This window comes from Panulirus ornatus, chromosome 53 (genome assembly GCF_036320965.1).
Source record: "Panulirus ornatus isolate Po-2019 chromosome 53, ASM3632096v1, whole genome shotgun sequence".
In the NCBI taxonomy this organism is placed as follows: domain Eukaryota; kingdom Metazoa; phylum Arthropoda; class Malacostraca; order Decapoda; family Palinuridae; genus Panulirus; species Panulirus ornatus.
Genome location: NC_092276.1, coordinates 8,192,726 through 8,214,358, shown reverse-complemented (window position 1 = coordinate 8,214,358; position 21,633 = coordinate 8,192,726). Strand labels below are relative to the sequence as shown.

Below are 21,633 nucleotides of genomic sequence, written 5' to 3'. Positions count from 1 at the left end.
CAAGACAGGGGGATGTGAGAGTAAGTTTGAATGGAGAAGAAACTGGAGTTACTTTTTTTCTTTCTTGTGTTGGAGGCTCCAGTCACGGATAGAAGTCCACTTCAAGGTTAGGCCTTCATTGAAGTATAGAGAAGTTAATGAAAAGGGAAAAGAAGAGAAAAGGGAAAGTATATACAATATTGGAGGAAGAGAAAAATCTGTCTTTTAATAAAAATGTTCCAGGCCATAGTCATTGGGAAAGATTGAGAGGGTAAAGAGTTCTAAAGCTTTTGCATTGTTAGGAAAGAAACAGTTACCAAACGGACACCACCCACTTTTTAACCCAATTATTCTCTCACAGTAATACAGTATCTGCTCCTTCCCAACCATTTCTTTTGAATTTTGGCAGTATCCATTTATATTTTGCTATTGCTGTAATAGAAACTATCATCCAGCAATGATTTTACACATTTGAAATGCTTATTGCCATTATTATATCAGTGGTCAAAAACATCTGAGATTGCTGTGATTAGGGTAGGTATTTGCCTGTGCCATGCTGGCTTTTAGAAGTAAAATTCATATGCACATGGGTGACTTTTTTCTAGTTATATTGTAATTTTTTTTAATATTCCACCGTGTGCCTTCACAAATACAGAAATCATTGGTATGGTAGGGATACTTGAGTAATACAAATATTCTTGACAGTCATCTAATTAACTTTTTGCAGCAGTTAGCAAATCTTGATATTTGCCACAATGATTTTTTTCTATCCAGCAAGAGTACTTGCTTACATGCCATTGCGGAAATGTAAAATAATCTCATCTGTACTTTGAGATAAGATAAATTATGGGCATTTGCAGTAATTTGGTTCCGTCACCCATACACACCAGTGTCATTTTGCCTGTTATGCTGATGTTCCAGGTATTGTATGGAACTTGGGGCACTGTTTGGGTGGTGTCACCATCTGATCATAAATTACTCACCCAAATCTAAGCAATTTATTTTTTTGCACCACATCTTTGGTCCTTTGATGATTTCTTTTTTTTATTTGTTTTTTTAGCAGAATCAAATATTACCAAAATTTTTCTTGATGAATGAACAAATCGAACTGAATTTAAGCTGCATATAAACTGAGTGTGCTTAAGCAGTTGATGAAGTTGGTTGGATTTGAAAAGTTAATTTTCAGACGAAGTTTGCCAGATAAAGGCCATCGCATGTTAAGTACACGGAAAGCTGAAACTGCTGAAGGTCATTCCTGAAAATATTAAATTAGTGTTGCATCTTGATAGATTATATTTGATATGAATAGTGTCTTAAGATTAGCTTTCTTAAGAGTACTTAAAAAAATTCACATGTATGTTGTATAGTATCATTCTCTTCAGGGTCTTGTTTTTAGAGAAGAATTCTTCTACTATTCCCAGTATCTACTTGTGCATCTACAACTTGGTTAACCTATTGGCCCAAGCCCTTCTTAGCCACACTTTGATCCATAGTAATGGAACTTCATATGCAGATAAATGTTGATGAGGACTTCAGTATAATATTGGTACCCAGAGTAGGTTGCCTTGACTTCATTTCATGCCTCAGTGACTAGTTAAATTTTAGGTCTGAGATCGTCTGCACCATAGTTGTATCTTTGGTCAAAGTCTGTATCAGCTTGTATTTGATGTACAGTAATGCAAGTGGACTTGTAGATGTATAGCAACGAGTGCTTCAGCATCTTACCAAAATAGGTCACCCTGATGTAGATTTCACACCTCAATGACTAAGCAAGTTTTAACTCTGATTCCATTTCTCAGCTACTGTTAGATACGTTTATGTAACTTCTTATGTTGTTACATAGTGATGAGTACTGCAGTATCCCATCAAAAGTGGGTCACCCTGACTTACATATCACACTGTAGTGATTTAGTAGAAAATAAAGTGTTATCGATATGAGTTTAAAACATCAGAGGTCAATGCTGTACTTTTGAGTTGATTTTTAAGATGATTTGTCTCGAAGTAATTCAGTTGGTTGGATTTCAGTCAACACCTAGCATAATTGTTTCCCTTGAGACAAAGGTATCTCATCAGTTTTGAGGTGAAAAGGTCAGAGATCAAAGTCACAATTAGTCTTGTAGATAATTTTGCTTCAGCACAGTAACCAGTGGTCAGTTGGATTTTATTTTGACTTTGCTTTTATGTTTCCCTTGGGACAAGGCAGCACCCATTTGATTTTAAAGTTTAGAATATTAGTTACTGCTGCACAAAAACTTCACCTCTACTGGATGGATTTCATTAAGCTTTGCACATCAGTAATGTTGTTGAGATCACTTCCACAGTTGTCTATGGTATTATTTCTGCCACCACCTCAGCATTCTTCATTGCATCCATAACTTCTGCAACCACTATTCCACCATTTCTTCTTCTACTCATGCATTCACCACCTGTTAACTAGTTTGCAACCACTACTACCACCATCTCTGCCATCACCTTTGCCACCACCAGTTCAACCACTTTTGCCATTCCCTTTGTCACCACCCTTACAACCACCTTGACAGATACCTTTGCTCCTGTTTATGCCATTACCTCATTGTCTTTCCCACTACCTGTATAGTCCCTGTTACCACCACTGCTAACACTCCTGACACCACTGTTGCCATCGTTTCTCTCACTACCCCTTCCATCCCCCCCTACCACCATTTCTGTCCATTACCACAACTACCACAGCCTTTACAGCCACCAGCTATGACTTCCTCTGCAACCATCTGTGCCACCTCCTCTGCTCTCCTATCTGCTAACAGCATTACCACCAACTTTTCCACCATTTCTGTCATTACCTCTGTCATCCTCTTTGCAACCATCACCAACACCACCACAAAATTTCTCCCCTATAGAAAGTCATTCACTCTGTGAGTATGTGTGTGTGGGTGTTGTAATCTAAAGCATGATGCAGGTTCAACCTAAATATATCCATTTTCTAAGATTTGATACTTGAAATGGTAAGAACAGTATCTTATATGTACTGTAGTTGATTTTGCTGGATACCAGCTTTTTGGGAGAACCCTGACGAGTAGAGGAATCATCTTTTTGGAACATATGAAAGGAATCTCCAGATTATCAGAGGTTGTCCACCACTGGTATATGTTTTTACCTGATTTTGATATGTAGAATAATATATTTGGTATAGATGTATGAAGAGAAATAATTTTTATTGCTTCATAAGTCATAATATTTTATATAGAGTGTATTCAGACTTGGACATTACTCTGAGCTATATTATGAAGAGTGAGATAGTACCAAACCTTTACATTTGATTTTTATCAGGTTTGCTTTTTATTTCTAATTTGTTCACAGGATCTTTGAACCAGTTGAAAAAGCCAGTGTCACCCATTTCAAAGCTTCATCAGAAGGCTTTTATGGTCTTATCCTTGAAAGATTGATTACTGAAACATGTAAGTAATAGATATAACACAATTGACAATGAATCATTTAAGAATTATAATATAATGTACACTATTTCAATGGTGTAAGCACTAGAGTTACTGAATTTTATAGCAAATTTCTAAGTGGTATACCATCATCTTTAGTTCATCATATCACATTGTTCAAAAGGCTTCTTTTCCAAACCCTCTTCTTCAGTTTCCACTGCCTGTTTAAAACACTGTCTGTGATACTTTGATAGAGCAGATTAGACAATCTTGTGAAAACTTATTTTTTTTTGAGAGAGGGAGTGAGACTGTTACCTTTTCTCTGACAATGTTACTGTTTCAGTAAAGCTAGATAACAGAGGTTACTGTTGTAAGAATGAGGGCACGTATCTCTTGTTGCTTGATCTCTTCTTCTAGTGTATTAATCAATCATTCCTGTTCTGGTGTCACATAGGCAAGGGACATAATCATCTATCTATCTATATTTCTGACACCCATTCCCTCCGGGATCTCTTATCAAGGGGTGGCTACAGCTTCTCTTTCATACACCGTCCCATGCATTTTTCCACTATTTGTCTCCCTCCAATATTCTTCTACCCTATTTGCCCATGTCACAGGTGGTTTTCCAGTCACACCAACCCCTTAAATTGTACAGTCATACACTCCCTGTAAACTTCCAGTCTTGCATTCTTCCCACATGCCCAAACCACCTCATAGTATTATGTTTCACCCATTCTACCACTTCATGATTCACTCTGTATTTTCTGCCATACCACATCTCTTATACACTCTTTTATTTCTTTCTTCATTCTTTCTAGTCACATCTTATGCTCTTCTCAAAAAGCTCATTTCCATAGCCTGAATTCTTGACCTGTGACTCATTCCATGTCCATGTTTTGGCAGAATAGGTCAGGGTTGGAGGACTGTGCTGAACCTTAATCATCTCTTCACTTCCATACTTACACCTTTACCCTTCATTATTCTATCAAGGGATCTAGTGACTCTTTTACTCTGTACTGCTCTCTCCCTTATCTCTCCTTCTGTATCACCACAATTTCCCTAGACAGCTCTTAGATACTTAAATTCTCTTACTTCTTCCAGTCTTTTATCCCCCTTTTCCAAACCACAATTTAGTACACTTTCTTCTTTAATTCTGTATGGTTTTACAAAATCTGTACTTGCACTCTGTTTCCTTTCAAACTCCATTACTTTACAGTTACATGTATTTATCTTCAATCGCCTATGCTTACACACATAAAACACACAGCCTTATGCAACTCATCTTCACTCTCAGCAAACAACTCATTATTATCTGTAAACAGGCTTACCACTTGCACCATATCTCCCTGCCACACACCATCTTTGCACCCCTTTTCCCTAGTTTTGCTTTTATCTCTTATCACTCCATCCATATATAAATATTTATTATTATACTTTTACACTGTCTCCCGCGTTAGTGAGGTAGCACAAGGAAACAGACAAAAGAATGGCCAAACCCACCCACATATGTATGTATATAAATAAATGCACACACACACACACACATATATACATACCTATACATTTCAGTGTATACATACATATACATACACAGACATATACATATATACACATGTACATATTCATACATACTGCCTTCATCCATTCCTGCTGCCACCCCGGCACACATGAAATGACATCCCCCCTCCCCCCACCTGCGCGTGAGGTAGCACCAGGAAACGACAACAAAGGCCACATTCGTTCACACTCAGTCTCTAGCTGTCATGTGTAAATGCACCGAAACCACAGCTCCCTACAAAACTTTCCATGGTTTACCCGAGATGCTTCATATGCCCTGGTTCAATCCATTGACAGTACGTCGACCATGATATACCACATCGTTCCAATTCACTCTATTCCTTGCATGCCTTTCACCCACCTGTATGTTCAAGCCCTGATCGCTCAAAATCTTTTTCACTCCATCCTTCCACCTCCAATTTGGTCTCCCACTTCTCGTTCCCTCCACCTCTGACACATATATCCTATTTGTCAATCTTTCCTCACTCATTCTCTCCATGTGACCAAACCATTTCAATACACCCTCTTGTGCCCTCTCAACCACACTCTTTTTATTACCACACATTACTTGATCAAACCACCTCACACCACATATTGTCCTCAAACATCTCATTTCCAACACATCCATCCTCCTCTGCACAACCCTATCTATTGCCCATGCCTCACATCCATATAACTTTGTTGGAACCACTAATCTTTCAAACATACCCATTTTTGCTCTCCAAGATAATGTTCTCACCTTCCACACATTTTTTAACACTCCCAGAACTTTTGCCCCCTCTCCCACCCTGTGACTCACTTCCGCTTCCATGTTTCCATCTGCTGCCAGATCCACTATCAGAGCTAAAACGCTTTACTTCCTCCAGTTTTTCTCCAATCAAACTTACCTCCCAATTTACTTGTCCCTCAACCCTGCTAAACCTAATAACCTTACTGTTCTTCACATTTACTCTCAGCTTTTTTCTTTCACACACTTTACCAGACTCAGTCACCAACTTCGGCAGTTTCTTACTCGAATCAGCCACCAGCGCGGTATCATCAGCAATCAACAACTGACTCACTTCCCAAACCCTCTCATCCACAACAGACTGCATACTTGCCCCTCTCTCCAAAACTCTTGCATTCACCTCCCTAACAACCCCATCCAGAAACAAATTAAACAACCATGGAGATATCATGCACCCCTGCTGCAAACAGACATTCACTGGGAACCAATCACTTTCCTCTCTTCCTACTCGTACACATGCCTTACATCCTTGATAAAAACTTTTCACTGCTTCTTGCAACTTACCTCCCACACCATATACTCTTAATACCTTCCACAGAGCATCTCTATCAACTCTTATCATATGCCTTCTCCAGATCCATAAATTCTACATACAGATCCATCTGCTTTTCTAAGTATTTCTCACTTACATTCTTCAAAGCAAACACCTAATCCACACATCCTCTTCCATTTCTGAAACCACACTGCTCCCCAATGTGGTACTCTGAACATGCCTTGACCCTCTCAGTCAATACCTTCCCATATAATTTCCCAGGAATACTCAACAAACTTATACCCCTATAACTTGAACACTCACCTTTATCCCCTTTGGCTTTGTACAGTGGCACTATGCATGCATTCTGCCAGTCCTCAGGCACTTCACCTTGAAACATACATATATTGAATACCCTCACCAACCAGTCAACAACACAGTCACCCTCTTGTTTAATAAATTCCACAGCAATACCATCCAAACCCACCACCTTGCCGGCTTTCTTCTTCTGCAAAGCTTTCACTCCCTCTTCTCTGTTTACCAAATCATTCTCCCTAACCCTCTCACTCTCACCACCTCGACCAAAACACCGTATATCTGCCACTCTGTCATCACCCACATTCAACAAACCTTCAAAATACTCACTCCATCTCCCTCTCACTTCACTACTACTTGTTATTACCTCCCCATTTGCCCCCTTCATTGATGTTCCCATTTTTTCTTTTGTCTTACGCACTTTAATTACCTCCTTCTAAAACATCTTTTTTTTTTTTTTTTTTTTTTTTTTTTATACTTTGTCGCTGTCTCCCGCGTTTGCGAGGTAGCGCAAGGAAACAGACGAAAGAAATGGCCCAACCCCCCCCATACACATGTACATACACACGTCCACACACGCAAATATACATACCTACACAGCTTTCCATGGTTTACCCCAGACGCTTCACATGCCTTGATTCAATCCACTGACAGCACGTCAACCCCTGTATACCACATCGCTCCAATTCACTCTATTCCTTGCCCTCCTTTCACCCTCCTGCATGTTCAGGCCCCGATCACACAAAATCTTTTTCACTCCATCTTTCCACCTCCAATTTGGTCTCCCTCTTCTCCTCGTTCCCTCCACCTCCGACACATATATCCTCTTGGTCAATCTTTCCTCACTCATTCTCTCCATGTGCCCAAACCATTTCAAAACACCCTCTTCTGCTCTCTCAACCACGCTCTTTTTATTTCCACACATCTCTCTTACCCTTACGTTACTTACTCGATCAAACCACCTCACACCACACATTGTCCTCAAACATCTCATTTCCAGCACATCCATCCTCCTGCGCACAACTCTATCCATAGCCCACGCCTCGCAACCATACAACATTGTTGGAACCACTATTCCTTCAAACATACCCATTTTTGCTTTCCGAGATAATGTTCTCGACTTCCACACATTTTTCAAGGCTCCCAAAATTTTCGCCCCCTCCCCCACCCTATGATCCACTTCCGCTTCCATGGTTCCATTCGCTGCCAGATCCACTCCCAGATATCTAAAACACTTCACTTCCTCCAGTTTTTCTCCATTCAAACTCACCTCCCAATTGACTTGACCCTCAACCCTACTGTACCTAATAACCTTGCTCTTATTCACATTTACTCTTAACTTTCTTCTTCCACACACTTTACCAAACTCAGTCACCAGCTTCTGCAGTTTCTCACATGAATCAGCCACCAGCGCTGTATCATCAGCGAACAACAACAACATCTTTTTATTTTCCCTAAAATTTAATGATACTCTCTCACCCCAACTCTCATTTGCCCTCTTTTTCACCTCTTGCACCTTTCTCTTGACCTCTTACCTCTTTCTTTTATACATCTCCCAGTCATTTGAACTATCTTTTATACATCTCTCAGTCATTTGCACTATTTCCCTGCAAAAATTGTCCAAATGCCTCTCTCTTCTCTTCACTAACAATCTTACTTCTTCATTCCACCACTCACTAACCTTTCTAATCTGCCCACCTCCCACCTTTCTCATGCCATGGGCATCATTGCACAAGCCATCACTGCATCCCTAAATACATCCCATTCCTCCCCCCACTCCCCTTACATCCTTTGCTCTCACCTTTTTCCATTCTGCACTCAGTCTCTCCTGGTACTTCCTCACAAAAGTCTCCTATCCAAGCTCACTTACTGTCACCACTCTCTTCACCCCAACATTCTTTCTTCTTTTCTGAAAACCTCTACATATCTTCACCTTCACCTGTACATTCCCTCAGTTGCCCCTCTCAGCACATTAACATTCAAAAGTCTGTCTTTCCCGCACCTATCAATTAACACATAATCCAATAATGCTCTCTGACCATCTTGCCTACTTACATACGTATTCTTATGTATATCTTTCTTTAAACTAAGTATTCCCAATCACCAGTCTTTTTTCAGCTCACAAATCTACATACTCTTCACCATTTCCATTTACAACACTGAACACCCTGTGTACACCAATTATTTCCTCATCTGCCACTTTACTCACCTTTGCATTCAAATCACCCATCACAATAACCTGGTCTTTTGCATCAAAGCTGCTAACACACTCACTCAGCTGCTCCCAATACACTTGCCTCATAATCTTTCTTATCATGACCAGGTGCATAGGCACTAATAATCACCCATCTCCACCCACTTTCAGTTTTACCCATATCAATCTAGAGTTTACTTTCTCACACTCTATCACATACTCCCACAACTGCTTCAGGAGTAGTGCAACTCCTTCCTGTGCTCATATCCTCTCACCAACCCCTGACTTTACTCCCAAGACATTCCCGAATCACTCTTCCCCTTTACCCTTGAGCTTCCTTTCACTCAGAGCCAAAGCATTCAGGGCCCTTTCCTCAAACATACTACCTATCTCTCCTTTTTTCTCATCTTGGTTACATCTACACACATTTAGACACCCCAATCTGAGCCTTCGAGGAGGATGAGCACTTCCTGCATGACTCCTTCTGTTTCCCCTTTTAGAAAGTTAGAATACAAGGAGGGGAGGGTTCCTAGCCCCCGTTCCCGTCCCCTTTAGTCGCCTTCTATGAAACGTGGGGAATGCGTGGGAAGTATTCTTCTATCCCTTATTCCCCAGGGATATTAAAAAGCCAAGGTGACATTGCACAGCCCTGCCTCACATCTATGTGTATCCCATAACTTTCACTCAGCTCTCCATCCCCTCTTACTCATGCATTTGCCCCTCTTCAGTAGGATTTCACACCATCCAGCAGTGGTCCCCCATTACCATATATCCTTAACACATCCCAGAAAGCATTCCACTCGACTCTGCCATGTGCTTTCTCCGGATCCATGAAGACTGTATACAACTTCTTACCTTTCACTGAATACCTTTCCACAGTCATCTTTCCTACAGAAATCTGATCCACACATCCCCCTGTCCTAAATCCCCCTTGCTCTTCCCCTATTCTGCATTCAGTCACTCCCATCACTCTGTCAATTAATATTCTTGCATACACATTTCCTGATATACTTAACAGACTTACCTATTCCCCTATAATTGTTACATACATCCTTAGCACCTTTCCCTTTGAATAAAGGAACGATAATAGCTTTCACCCAGTCCCGAGGCACAACCTTCTGTTTCCATGCTAATTTACATATAAGATGCATCCACACTATCACACTTCCTTCTCCATATTTCAGCATTTCAGCTGTAATCCCATCCACTCCAGGTGCCTTTCTTACCGTCAGCATCATTATTGCCCTCTTTACCTTCCTACTGCCTGCCCTTTTCCCACATTCATCAGTTCTTCACACTGCCTTCCAACACAAAATACTTCTGTCATATCCAGTCATTTCTCAAGTGCATACTTTCCATGTTACAGTTGCAGATGACACGTCAAGACTAGTATCTCCATTCATACCACCTTCCTGCACAATATACTTCTGTCATATCCATTCATTTCTCTAGCATCTTCTCTTGGCATACCTCTCTCTCTCCACCCATCCATCTTTTCTTTGATTTATCTGTCCTCTTCTTACTTTCTTTAGTACAGCTGTATATCTTTTTAACAAACTTCTCATTGGCCAAAAATTCTACATGATCATATTCCTCTAAAAGACTTTCTTCATATCTGTGCCTTTCTGATAACTACTTCCCATTACATAGCCTTCTCACACCTTCATCCTTTATTCTGTTTACCCTCTTAATTCCACTTATCCTACATAGGTCATCCATCTCAGCTGCTTCTATTTCTTTTTCTGAACCTTTATAAACTTGGATTTCTTATACGTTGTTGTGATTATCACATCTATTGAGAACTTCATTGTACTTCATTATGATCACACACACACACACACACACACACACAGTCAGAACTTTCAGTGTATTGCCAGTATTTCAGGCTTGTGTGCAAAAGAGTCTCCTCCTGTCCCTGTACTTACATGCCTCCTTTGCTTACACCATTCCATGCATTCTTCCTTTACTTCTCTCCCTCCAGGATTCCTCCACCCTATTTTCCCATGTTACAGTTGGTCTTCTTCTCCCACCTACCCTGTTAATCATACTATTATACACTTTCCACCATGCAGATTTGTCCTACATTCTGATTGGCCATCCTTACAAATTCTAGCATCTTACTTTTATTCACATTCATTTTCAGCATCCATCTCCCATATACATCATCCAAAGGGCTTCATTTTATCAGAGTCTTCCTCTTATTCAGGGAACTGCACAGCTTCATGTGTTTACCATAATTGAGAAAGTTCTGATCTGTTTGTAATTCTGTAAAAGTCTGTAATTCCAGACATTATTGAAAGGTATTCGCATCCCATATGAAGATGAGGCATAATTTTTCTTCTTTATAGAGTAGAATGTGCTTTCTTGAGTTTTAGGAAGTGTCACACTACTTTTCAAACAAGAAAATGATGTTTGTATATCTGGCCCTTTTATTTGTATTATACAGTGAAAAATATTTGGTAAAATTGACTCACTTCACCACCTGAGCTCATCTAATGTGTCCACTTTGGATTTGATATTTGTTTTTTTTTTTATTATTATTATTATATGCTTTGTCGCTGTCTCCTGCGTTAGCGAGGTAGCGCAAGGAAACAGACAAAAGAATGGCCCAACCCACCCACGTGTATATTCATACACGCCCACACACGCACATATACATACCTATACATTTCAATGTATACATACATATACATACACAGACAAAATATATATATATAAGAGTGAGTGCTCAGATTACAGAGGTATAAGTTTGTTGAGTATTCCTGGCAAATTGTATGGGAGGGTATTGATTGAGAGGGTGAAGGCATGTACAGAGCATCAGATTGGGGAAGAGCAGTGTGGTTTCAGAAGTGGTAGAGGATGTGTGGATCAGGTGTTTGCTTTGAAGAATGTATGTGAGAAATACTTAGAAAAGCAAATGGATTTGTATGTAGCATTTATGGATCTGGAGAAGGCATATGATAGAGTTGATAGAGATGCTCTGTGGAAGGTATTAAGAATATATGGTGTGGGAGGAAAGTTGTTAGAAGCAGTGAAAAGTTTTTATCGAGGATGTAAGGCATGTGTACGTGTAGGAAGAGAGGAAAGTGATTGGTTCTCAGTGAATGTAGGTTTGCGGCAGGGGTGTGTGATGTCTCCATGGTTGTTTAATTTGTTTATGGATGGGGTTGTTAGGGAGGTGAATGCAAGAGTTTTGGAAAGAGGGGCAAGGATGAAGTCTGTTGGGGATGAGAGAGCTTGGGAAGTGAGTCAGTTGTTGTTCGCTGATGATACAGCGCTGGTGGCTGATTCATGTGAGAAACTGCAGAAGCTGGTGACTGAGTTTGGTAAAGTGTGTGAAAGAAGAAAGTTAAGAGTAAATGTGAATAAGAGCAAGGTTATTAGGTACAGTAGGGTTGAGGGTCAAGTCAACTGGGAGGTGAGTTTGAATGGAGAAAAACTGGAGGAAGTGAAGTGTTTTAGATATAGGAGTGGATCTGGCAGCGGATGGAAACATGGAAGCGGAAGTGGATCATAGGGTGGGGGAGGGGGCGAAAATTCTGGGAGCCTTGAAGAATGTGTGGAAGTCGAGAACATTATCTCGGAAAGCAAAAATGGGTATGTTTGAAGGAATAGTGGTTCCAACAATGTTGTATGGTTGCGAGGCGTGGACTATGGATAGAGTTGTGCGCAGGAGGATGGATGTGCTGGAAATGAGATGTTTGAGGACAATGTGTGGTGTGAGGTGGTTTGATCGAGTAAGTAACGTAAGGGTAAGAGAGATGTGTGGAAATAAAAAGAGCGTGGTTGAGAGAGCAGAAGAGGGTGTTTTGAAATGGTTTGGTCACATGGAGAGAATGAGTGAGGAAAGATTGACCAAGAGGATATATGTGTCGGAGGTGGAGGGAACGAGGAGAAGAGGGAGACCAAATTGGAGGTGGAAAGATGGAGTGAAAAAGATTTTGTGTGATCGGGGCCTGAACATGCAGGAGAGTGAAAGGAGTGCAAGGAATAGAGTGAATTGGATCGATGTGGTATACCGGGGTTGACGTGCTGTCAGTGGATTGAATCAAGGCATGTGAAGCGTCTGGGGTAAACCATGGAAAGCTGTGTAGGTATGTATATTTGCGTGTGTGGACGTAGGTATATACATGTCTCCCGCGTTAGCGACGTAGCGCAAGGAAACAGATGAAAGAATGGCCCAACCCACCCACATACACATGTATATACCTACACATCCACACATGCAAATATACATACCTATACATCTCAATGTATACATATGTATCCACACACAGACATATACATATATACACATGTACATAATTCATACTGTCTGCCTTTATTCATTCCCATTGCCACACATGAAATAACAACCACCTACCCCCTCATGTGTGCGAGGTAGCGCTAGGTAAAGACAACAAAGGCCCCATTCGTTCACACTCAGTCTCTAGCTGTCGTGTAATAATGCACCGAAACCACAGCTCCCTTTCCACATCCAGGCCCCACAGGACTTTCCATGGTTTACCCCAGACGCTTCACATGCCCTGGTTCAATCCATTGACAGCACGTTGACCCTGGTATACCACATCGTTCCAGTTCACTCTATTTCTTGCACGCCTTTCACCCTCCTATATGTTGAGGCCCCGATCACTCAAAATCTCTTTCACTCCATCTTTCCACCTCCAGTTTGGTCTCCCACTTCTCCTCGTTCCCTCCACCTCTGACACATATATCCTCTTTGTCAATCTTTCTTCACTCATTCTGTCCATGTGACCAAACCATTTCAAAACACCCTCTTCTGCTCTCTCAACCACACTCTTTTTTATTACCACACATCTCTCTTACCCTTATCATTACTTACTCGATCAAACCAGGTGTACAGATTAGAAATGGTAATGGATGGTGGGATGAAGGAGTAAAGTTGCTATTGAAAGAGAAAAAGAGAGGAGTTTGGGTGGTACTTACTGGGAAAGAGTGAAATGATTGGGAGATGTATAAGAGAAAGCAGCAGGTCAGAGCAGTGCAGGGGTTGAAAAAGCCAAATGAGAGTTGGGGCAAGATATTGTTAATCTTTAGTGAGAATAAAAAGATATTTTGAAAGGAGGTAAATAATGTGCAAAAGACAAGTGAACAAATGGGAGCATTGGTGAAGGAGACAAAAGGGGAAGTGATAACAGGTAGTGAAGTGAGGAGGAGATGGAACGAGTATTTTGAAGGATTGTTAAATGTGTGATGATAGAGTGTCAGATGTAGCATGTTTTTTTCGAGGTGGTATGTGTAGTGAGATAGTCATGGAGATGAGTTTGTTGAAGTTTTCTTCAAGAAACTCATCTTCATGAAAGCCTTGTAGAAGATGAAATGTAGGAAGGTGACTGGTATTGCAGTTGAAGTTATGAAGAATGGGGTGATTGTATTGTTGATTGGTTGTGAGGATATTCATTGTATGTATGGATCATGGTGAAGTGCCTAAGGATTAGCAGAAGACTTGTATAGTGCCATTGTATGAAGGCAAAGGGATAAAGGTGAGTGTTCATACTAAAGAGGTATAAGTTTGTTGAGTATACCTGATAAGTTGTATGGGAGGGTATTGATTGAGAGGGGGAAGGCATATACATAGCATCAGATTATGGAGAAGCAGTGTGGTAGAGGATGTGTGGATTAGGTGTTTGCTTTGAAGAATGTGTGTGAGAAATACTTTGAAAAACAGATGGATTTGTATGTGACATTTATGGATGAAAAGAAGGCATATGATAGGGTTGATAGAGATCTTATGTGGAAGGTCTTAGAATATATGGTGTGGGAGGTAAGCTGTTAGAAGCAGTGAGAAGTTTTTATCAAGGGCATAAGGCATGTGTATGAATAGGAAGAGAGGAGATTGAATGGTTCCCAGTGAAGGTCGGAATGCTGCAAGGGTGGGTGATGTGACAATGGTTATTTACTTGTTACTCATGGGATGGTGTGGGAGGTAAATGCAAGTCTTCGAGAGAGGGGCGAGTATGCAGTCTGTTGGGGATGAGAGGGCCTGAGAAGTGAGTCAGTTGTTTGCTGATGATACAGTACAAGTGGCTGATTTAAGTAAGAAACTGCAGAAGTTGATGACTGAGTTTGGAAGAGTGTGAGAAAGGAGGAAGTTGAGAGGAAATGTGAATAAAAGCAAGGTTATTAGGTTCAGCAGGGTTGTAAGTTTGAAGGGAGAAAAATTAGATGAAGTGAAGTGTTTTAGATATCTGGGAGTGGACTTGGCAGCAAATGGAACCATGGAAGCGGAAGCAAGTCACAGGGTGGGGGAGGGGGTGAAGGTTCTGGGAGCAATGAAGAATGCATGGAAGGAGAGAACGTTATTACAGAGATCAGAAATGGGTATGTTTGAAGGCATGGGCTATAGATGGGATTGTACGGAGGAGGGTGGATGTGTTGGAAATAACACATTTGAGGACAGTATGTGGTGTGAGGCGGTTTGATCGAGTAAGTAGTGTAAGGGTAAGAAAGATGTGTGGAAATAAAAAGAGTGGTTGAGAGAGCAGAAGAGGGTGTGTTGAAATGGTCTGGACATATGGAGAGAATGAGTAAGGAAAGATTGGCAAAGAGGATATATGTGTCAGAGGTGGGGGGAACAAGAAGCAGGAGACCAAATTGGAGGTGGATGGATGGAGTGAAAAAGATTTTGAGTGATCGAGGCCTGAACATACAGGAGGGTGAGAGGCGTGCAAGGAATAGAGTGAATAGGAATGATGTGGTATACCAGGGTCGACGTGCTGTCAGTGGACTGAACCACGGTATGTGAAACATCTGGGATAAACCATGGAAAGGTCCGTAGGGCCTGAATGTGGATAGGGAGCTGTGGTTTCAGTGCATTGCACATGACAGCTAGAGACTGAGTGTGAACGAAAGTGGCCTTTTTTTTGTCTGTTTTCCTGACACTACCTCGCTGAAGCAGGGGGTAGTGATGCTGTTTCCTGTGTGGCGGGGTTGCACCAAGAATGGATGAAGGCAAGCAAATATGAATATGTACATGTGTATATATTGGAAAGGATCACAATTTTGCGCATGATCAAAATATTCCCATGAGTCCACGGGAAAATGAAACACGATAAGTTCCCAAGTGCACTTTCATGTAATAATCACATCATCAGGGGAGACACAAGAGAGAAATATAAAAGTCAGTTGATATACATCGAAGAGACTAAGCTAGGATGCCATTTGGTAAACATGCGATTGTCTTGGACAATCGCATGTTTACCATTTCAACATACCCGAAGACCCTTTATGCCTTTGATGCATAGACCACAACAAAGACACGAAAACTTACTACTCGTTGCCCTAGAGTCTCTGTACATAGATGCACACACATTATTGTATTTTATGGCCAGTGGTCCTGCTTGGTGGATGGGGCCAGCTTTCTTGGTTTTATGGGAGCCTTGTAATGACAGAAGGGACTTCTTGGATAGGAAGTAAGTAATCAAGTACTAGAAACTTACACTGGCACAGTTCATCCCCAAAAAAGCTGACTTGTAATTGTAGGGGCAATCTCTCTTAATCTCTGATTTTTTACCTTCTTGAAAATCCTTGAAGTCTTTCATTTTCTTAAGTATATTGAATCTCACAGGCTCTTTAGTAATCCACAGAAAGGATGAGTAAAGGAGTAAATAAGATTTATGTATCAGAAGTTGAGGGAGAAATAGGGAACAAAAAACAAGAACATAAGGGAAGTATAGAGTAAAGGAGGCTGAACAATCAAGAGTGTTAGAAGTGTGTATGGATTAGAGTGAATTGGATTAGTGTGATATGTGGGGGATATGTGCTGTCAGTGGTGTTGAACCTGGACATATAAAGTGGTTAGTGTTACCTTAATTCTTTCTCATATACTCCTTTATTTATATGCATCTTATTTACAGTACACCACAGTGTTTTAAGTCTGTATATGTATTTGAATCTTCATTTTTCAGTTTCAGATTCACTTCTTATAGGCCTACCAAAGCACCAGAAGTACTAAGATCATGGCAAGTGAATTGCAAGAGACTGTTGCTTCTGATATGATTGAATTAGATTCAGAATACTTAGCTCAGCTTGAGGAGGAGGCAAAAGAACGCTATTCTGAAAATGACAAAGATTTCATGGCGGTAAGTAAGGCAAAAGAACGCTATTCTGAAAATGACAAAGATTTCATGGCAGTAAGTAGTCATGTTTTAGTGCATATAATATTGTTTAAAAATCCTTTTAAAATTGTTAATTTTGGCACATATCAAACATTATTAGTGTAAGGTTGTTGTAAGGAGAAACAAAAGGGTGGATTGTGTTGTTTCTTTTTTTACCACAAGATGTCACAGCGATCATTTTCACATGAACGTGCTTGAGTGCATTATGAATATTAAAAATTTTCATTTTGAAGTTAATATGACAGAATAGGGTGGTATATACTACACTTTTGTTTAGTTAGTCAGTGAACCAGTGAAGCCTCTATTCAAAGCCACAAGTAGTTTTGCTGATGACTACAAGTACTGCATTTTTTGCTCATGTGTCACTTTTCCGTAATTACTTTTTCGATTCATCTTTGAAATCTCTGCTTTGTCTATCATCACTCACTCTTTCTTCAACTTTACTGATATGATTTGATCATGCACACTAAGAAATGAGACTTTCATGTGGATGGTGAGATCCTAGTAAGATGCCGTCCGAGCTCAGGCCTTCAACACTGGCAGCTTGGAAGACATAAATTTTTCTTTTTGTCCCCCATTGTTTTCGTTAGTATAACAATATTTTTAGGACCATGAGTTTGTTAAGATGCTTCTGAAGGAAAATGTAAAAATTAATATAAAATGAATTAAAACTATTTTGACAAGGAGAGGATGATAAAGGCTGAGCACACAGATTGAACAATGTTCATAATCTGTAATTATGTCTGAGGACAATTTGTGGTGCGAGGAGGGTTGATCAAGTAAGAAACGATAGGGTAAGAGAGAAGTGTGATAAGAAGAAGAGTATGGTTGAGAGTGCTAAAAAGGTTTGGATATATGGGGAGAATGGGTGAGGAGAGGTTGGCAAAATAAAGAGAATGTATGTGTCAGAACTGGAGGAGGCAAGAAGGGGAACTGAATTGGAGGTGGAATGATAGAGTAATTAAGATTTTGAGTGCTTGGGGCCTGAATGTGCAGCAAATGTGAAAGGTATGCATGGTATAGAGTGCATCGGAGCATTTTGATGTACTATACAGGGTTTGATGTCCTGTTAACAGATGGAGTGAACTAGAGCATATGAAAGTCTGGAAAAACGATGGAAAGTTCTGTGGGACCTAGGAGGCAGGAGTTTTGATGCATTACCCACGACAGCTAGAGAAAGGATGTGAGCGAATTAGGCCTTTTCTTTGTCTGTTCATGGCACTGTCTCTGTTATGTATGAAAGAAAGAATATTTTGATGATTGGAAGATAGTAAATGGTAACTGCATCAGAAGGGCATCTGTTATGTGGTGTGATTATGAACTGTAATGATGCATATATTTATTATTATTATTATTATTATATTTTTTTTTTTTTTTTTTGCTTTGTCGGTCTCCCGCGTTTGCGAGGTAGCGCAAGGAAACAGACGAAAGAAATGGCCCAACCCACCCCCATACACATGTATATACATACGTCCACACACGCAAATATACATACCTACACAGCTTTCCATGGTTTACCCCAGACGCTTCACATGCCCTGATTCAATCCACTGACAGCATGTCAACCCCGGTATACCACATCGATCCAATTCACTCTATTCGTTGCCCTCCTTTCACCCTCCTGCATGTTCAGGCCCCGATCACACAAAATCTTTTTCACTCCATCTTTCCACCTCCAATTTGGTCTCCCACTTCTCGTTCCCTCCACCTCCGACACATATATCCTCTTGGTCAATCTTTCCTCACTCATTCTCTCCATGTGCCCAAACCATTTCAAAACACCCTCTTCTGCTCTCTCAACCACGCTCTTTTTATTTCCACACATCTCTCTTACCCTTACGTTACTTACTCGATCAAACCACCTCACACCACACATTGTCCTCAAAAATCTCATTTCCAGCACATCCATCCCCCTGCGCACAACTCTATCCATAGCCCACGCCTCGCAACCATACAACATTGTTGGAACCACTATTCCTTCAAACATACCCATTTTTGCTTTCCGAGATAATGTTCTCGACTTCCACACATTCTTCAAGGCTCCCAGGATTTTCGCCCCCTCCCCCACCCTATGATCCACTTCCGCTTCCATGGTTCCATCCACTGCCAGATCCACTCCCAGATATCTAAAACACTTTACTTCCTCCAGTTTTTCTCCATTCAAACTTACCTCCCAGTTGACTTGACCCTCAACCCTACTGTACCTAATAACCTTGCTCTTATTCACATTTACTCTTAACTTTCTATTATTATTATTATTATTATTATTATTTGCTTTGAAGAATGTATGTGAGAAATACTTAGAAAAGCAAATGGATTTGTATGTAGCATTTATGGATCTGGAGAAGGCATATGATAGAGTTGATAGAGATGCTCTGTGGAAGGTATTAAGAATATATGGTGTGGGAGGAAAGTTGTTAGAAGCAGTGAAAAGTTTTTATCGAGGATGTAAGGCATGTGTACGTGTAGGAAGACAGGAAAGTGATTGGTTCTCGGTGAATGTAGGTTTGCGGCAGGGGTGTGTGATGTCTCCATGGTTGTTTAATTTGTTTATGGATGGGGTTGTTAGGGAGGTAAATGCAAGAGTTTTGGAAAGAGGGGCAAGTATGAAGTCTGTTGGGGATGAGAGAGCTTGGGAAGTGAGTCAGTTGTTGTTCGCTGATGATACAGCGCTGGTGGCTGATTCATGTGAGAAACTGCAGAAGCTGGTGACTGAGTTTGGTAAAGTGTGTGGAAGAAGAAAGTTAAGAGTAAATGTGAATAAGAGCAAGGTTATTAGGTACAGTAGGGTTGAGGGTCAAGTCAATTGGGAGGTGAGTTTGAATGGAGAAAAACTGGAGGAAGTGAAGTGTTTTAGATATCTGGGAGTGGATCTGGCAGTGGATGGAACCATGGAAGCGGAAGTGGATCATAGGGTGGGGGAGGGGGCGAAAATTCTGGGGGCCTTGAAGAATGTGTGGAAGTCGAGAACGTTATCTCGGAAAGCAAAAATGGGTATGTTTGAAGGAATAGTGGTTCCAACAATGTTGTATGGTTGCGAGGCGTGGGCTATGGATAGAGTTGTGCGCAGGAGGATGGATGTGCTGGAAATGAGATGTTTGAGGACAATGTGTGGTGTGAGGTGGTTTGATCGAGTGAGTAACGTAAGGGTAAGAGAGATGTGTGGAAATAAAAAGAGCGTGGTTGAGAGAGCAGAAGAGGGTGTTTTGAAGTGGTTTGGGCACATGGAGAGGATGAGTGAGGAAAGATTGACCAAGAGGATATATGTGTCGGAGGTGGAGGGAGCAAGGAGAAGAGGGAGACCAAATTGGAGGTGGAAAGATGGAGTGAAAAAGATTTTGTGTGATCGGGGCCTGAACATGCAGGAGAGTGAAAGGAGGGCAAGGAATAGAGTGAATTGGAGCGATGTGGTATACCGGGGTTGACGTGCTGTCAGTGGATTGAATCAAATCATGTGAAGCGTCTGGGGTAAACCATGGAAAGCTGTGTAGGTATGTATATTTGCGTGTGTGGACGTATGTATATACATGTGTATGGGGGGGGTTGAGCCATTTCTTTCGTCTGTTTCCTTGCGCTACCTCGCAAACGCGGGAGACAGCGACAAAGTATAAAAAAAAAAAAAAAAAAATTATATTATTATTATTATTATTATTGTTATTATTTTCTTTCTTTTATACTATTCATTATTATTATTATTATATGTTGTCGCTGTCTCCCGCATTAGTGAGGTAATGTAAGGAAACAGATGAAAGAATGGCCCAACCCACCCACATACACATCCACACACGCACATTACATACATACCTATACATTTCACTGTATACATATATATGCATGCACAGACATATACATATATATACATATACATAATTCACACTTGCTGCCTTTATCCATATCCTTCACCACCCCAACACACATGAAATGACAACCCCCTACCCCCGCATGGGTGCGAGGTAGCGCTAGGAAAAGACAACAAAGGCCACATTCGTTCACACTCAGTCTCTAGCTGTCATGTATAATGCATCGAAACCACAGCTCCCTTTCCACATCCAGGCCCCACAAATCTTTCCATGGTTTACCCCAAATGCTTCACATGTCCTGGTTCAATCCATGGACAGCACGTCAACCCCGGTATACCACATCATTCCAATTCACTCTTATTCCTTGCACACCTTTCACTCTCCCGCATGTTCAGGCCCCGATCGCTCAAAATCTTTTTCACTCCATCCTTCCACCTCCAATTTGGTCTCCCACTTCTTCCCTCCACCTCTGACACATATATCCTCTTGGTCAATCTTTCCTCACTCATTCTCTCCATGTGACCAAACCATTTCAATACACCCTCTTCTGCTTTCTCAACCACACTCTTTTTATTACCACACATCTCTCTTACCCTTTCATTACTTACTTGATCAAACCACCTCACACCACATATTGTCCTCAAACATCTCATTTCCAGCACATCCACCATCCTCTGCACAACCCTATCTATAGTCCATGCCTTGCAACCATATAACATTGTTGGAACCACTATTCCTTCAAACATACCCATTTTTGCTTTCCGAGATAATGTTCTCTACTTCCACACATTTTTCAACGCTCCCAGAACTTTTGCCCCCTCTCCCACCACGTGACTCACTTCCATTTCCATGGTTCCATCCGCTGCCACATCCACTCCCAGATATCTAAACCACTTCACTTCCTCCAGTTTTTCACCATTCAAACTTACCTCCCAACTGACTTGTTCCTCAACCCTACTATACCTAATAACCTTGCCCTTA

The 21,633-nt window shown here is 40.9% G+C and overlaps 1 pseudogene; it reads left to right on the top strand.

Moving 5' to 3' along the window:
* LOC139765218 (uncharacterized) overlaps positions 1 to 21,633 on the top strand; it is a 49,926-nt pseudogene that overhangs the window by 23,736 nt on the left and 4,557 nt on the right.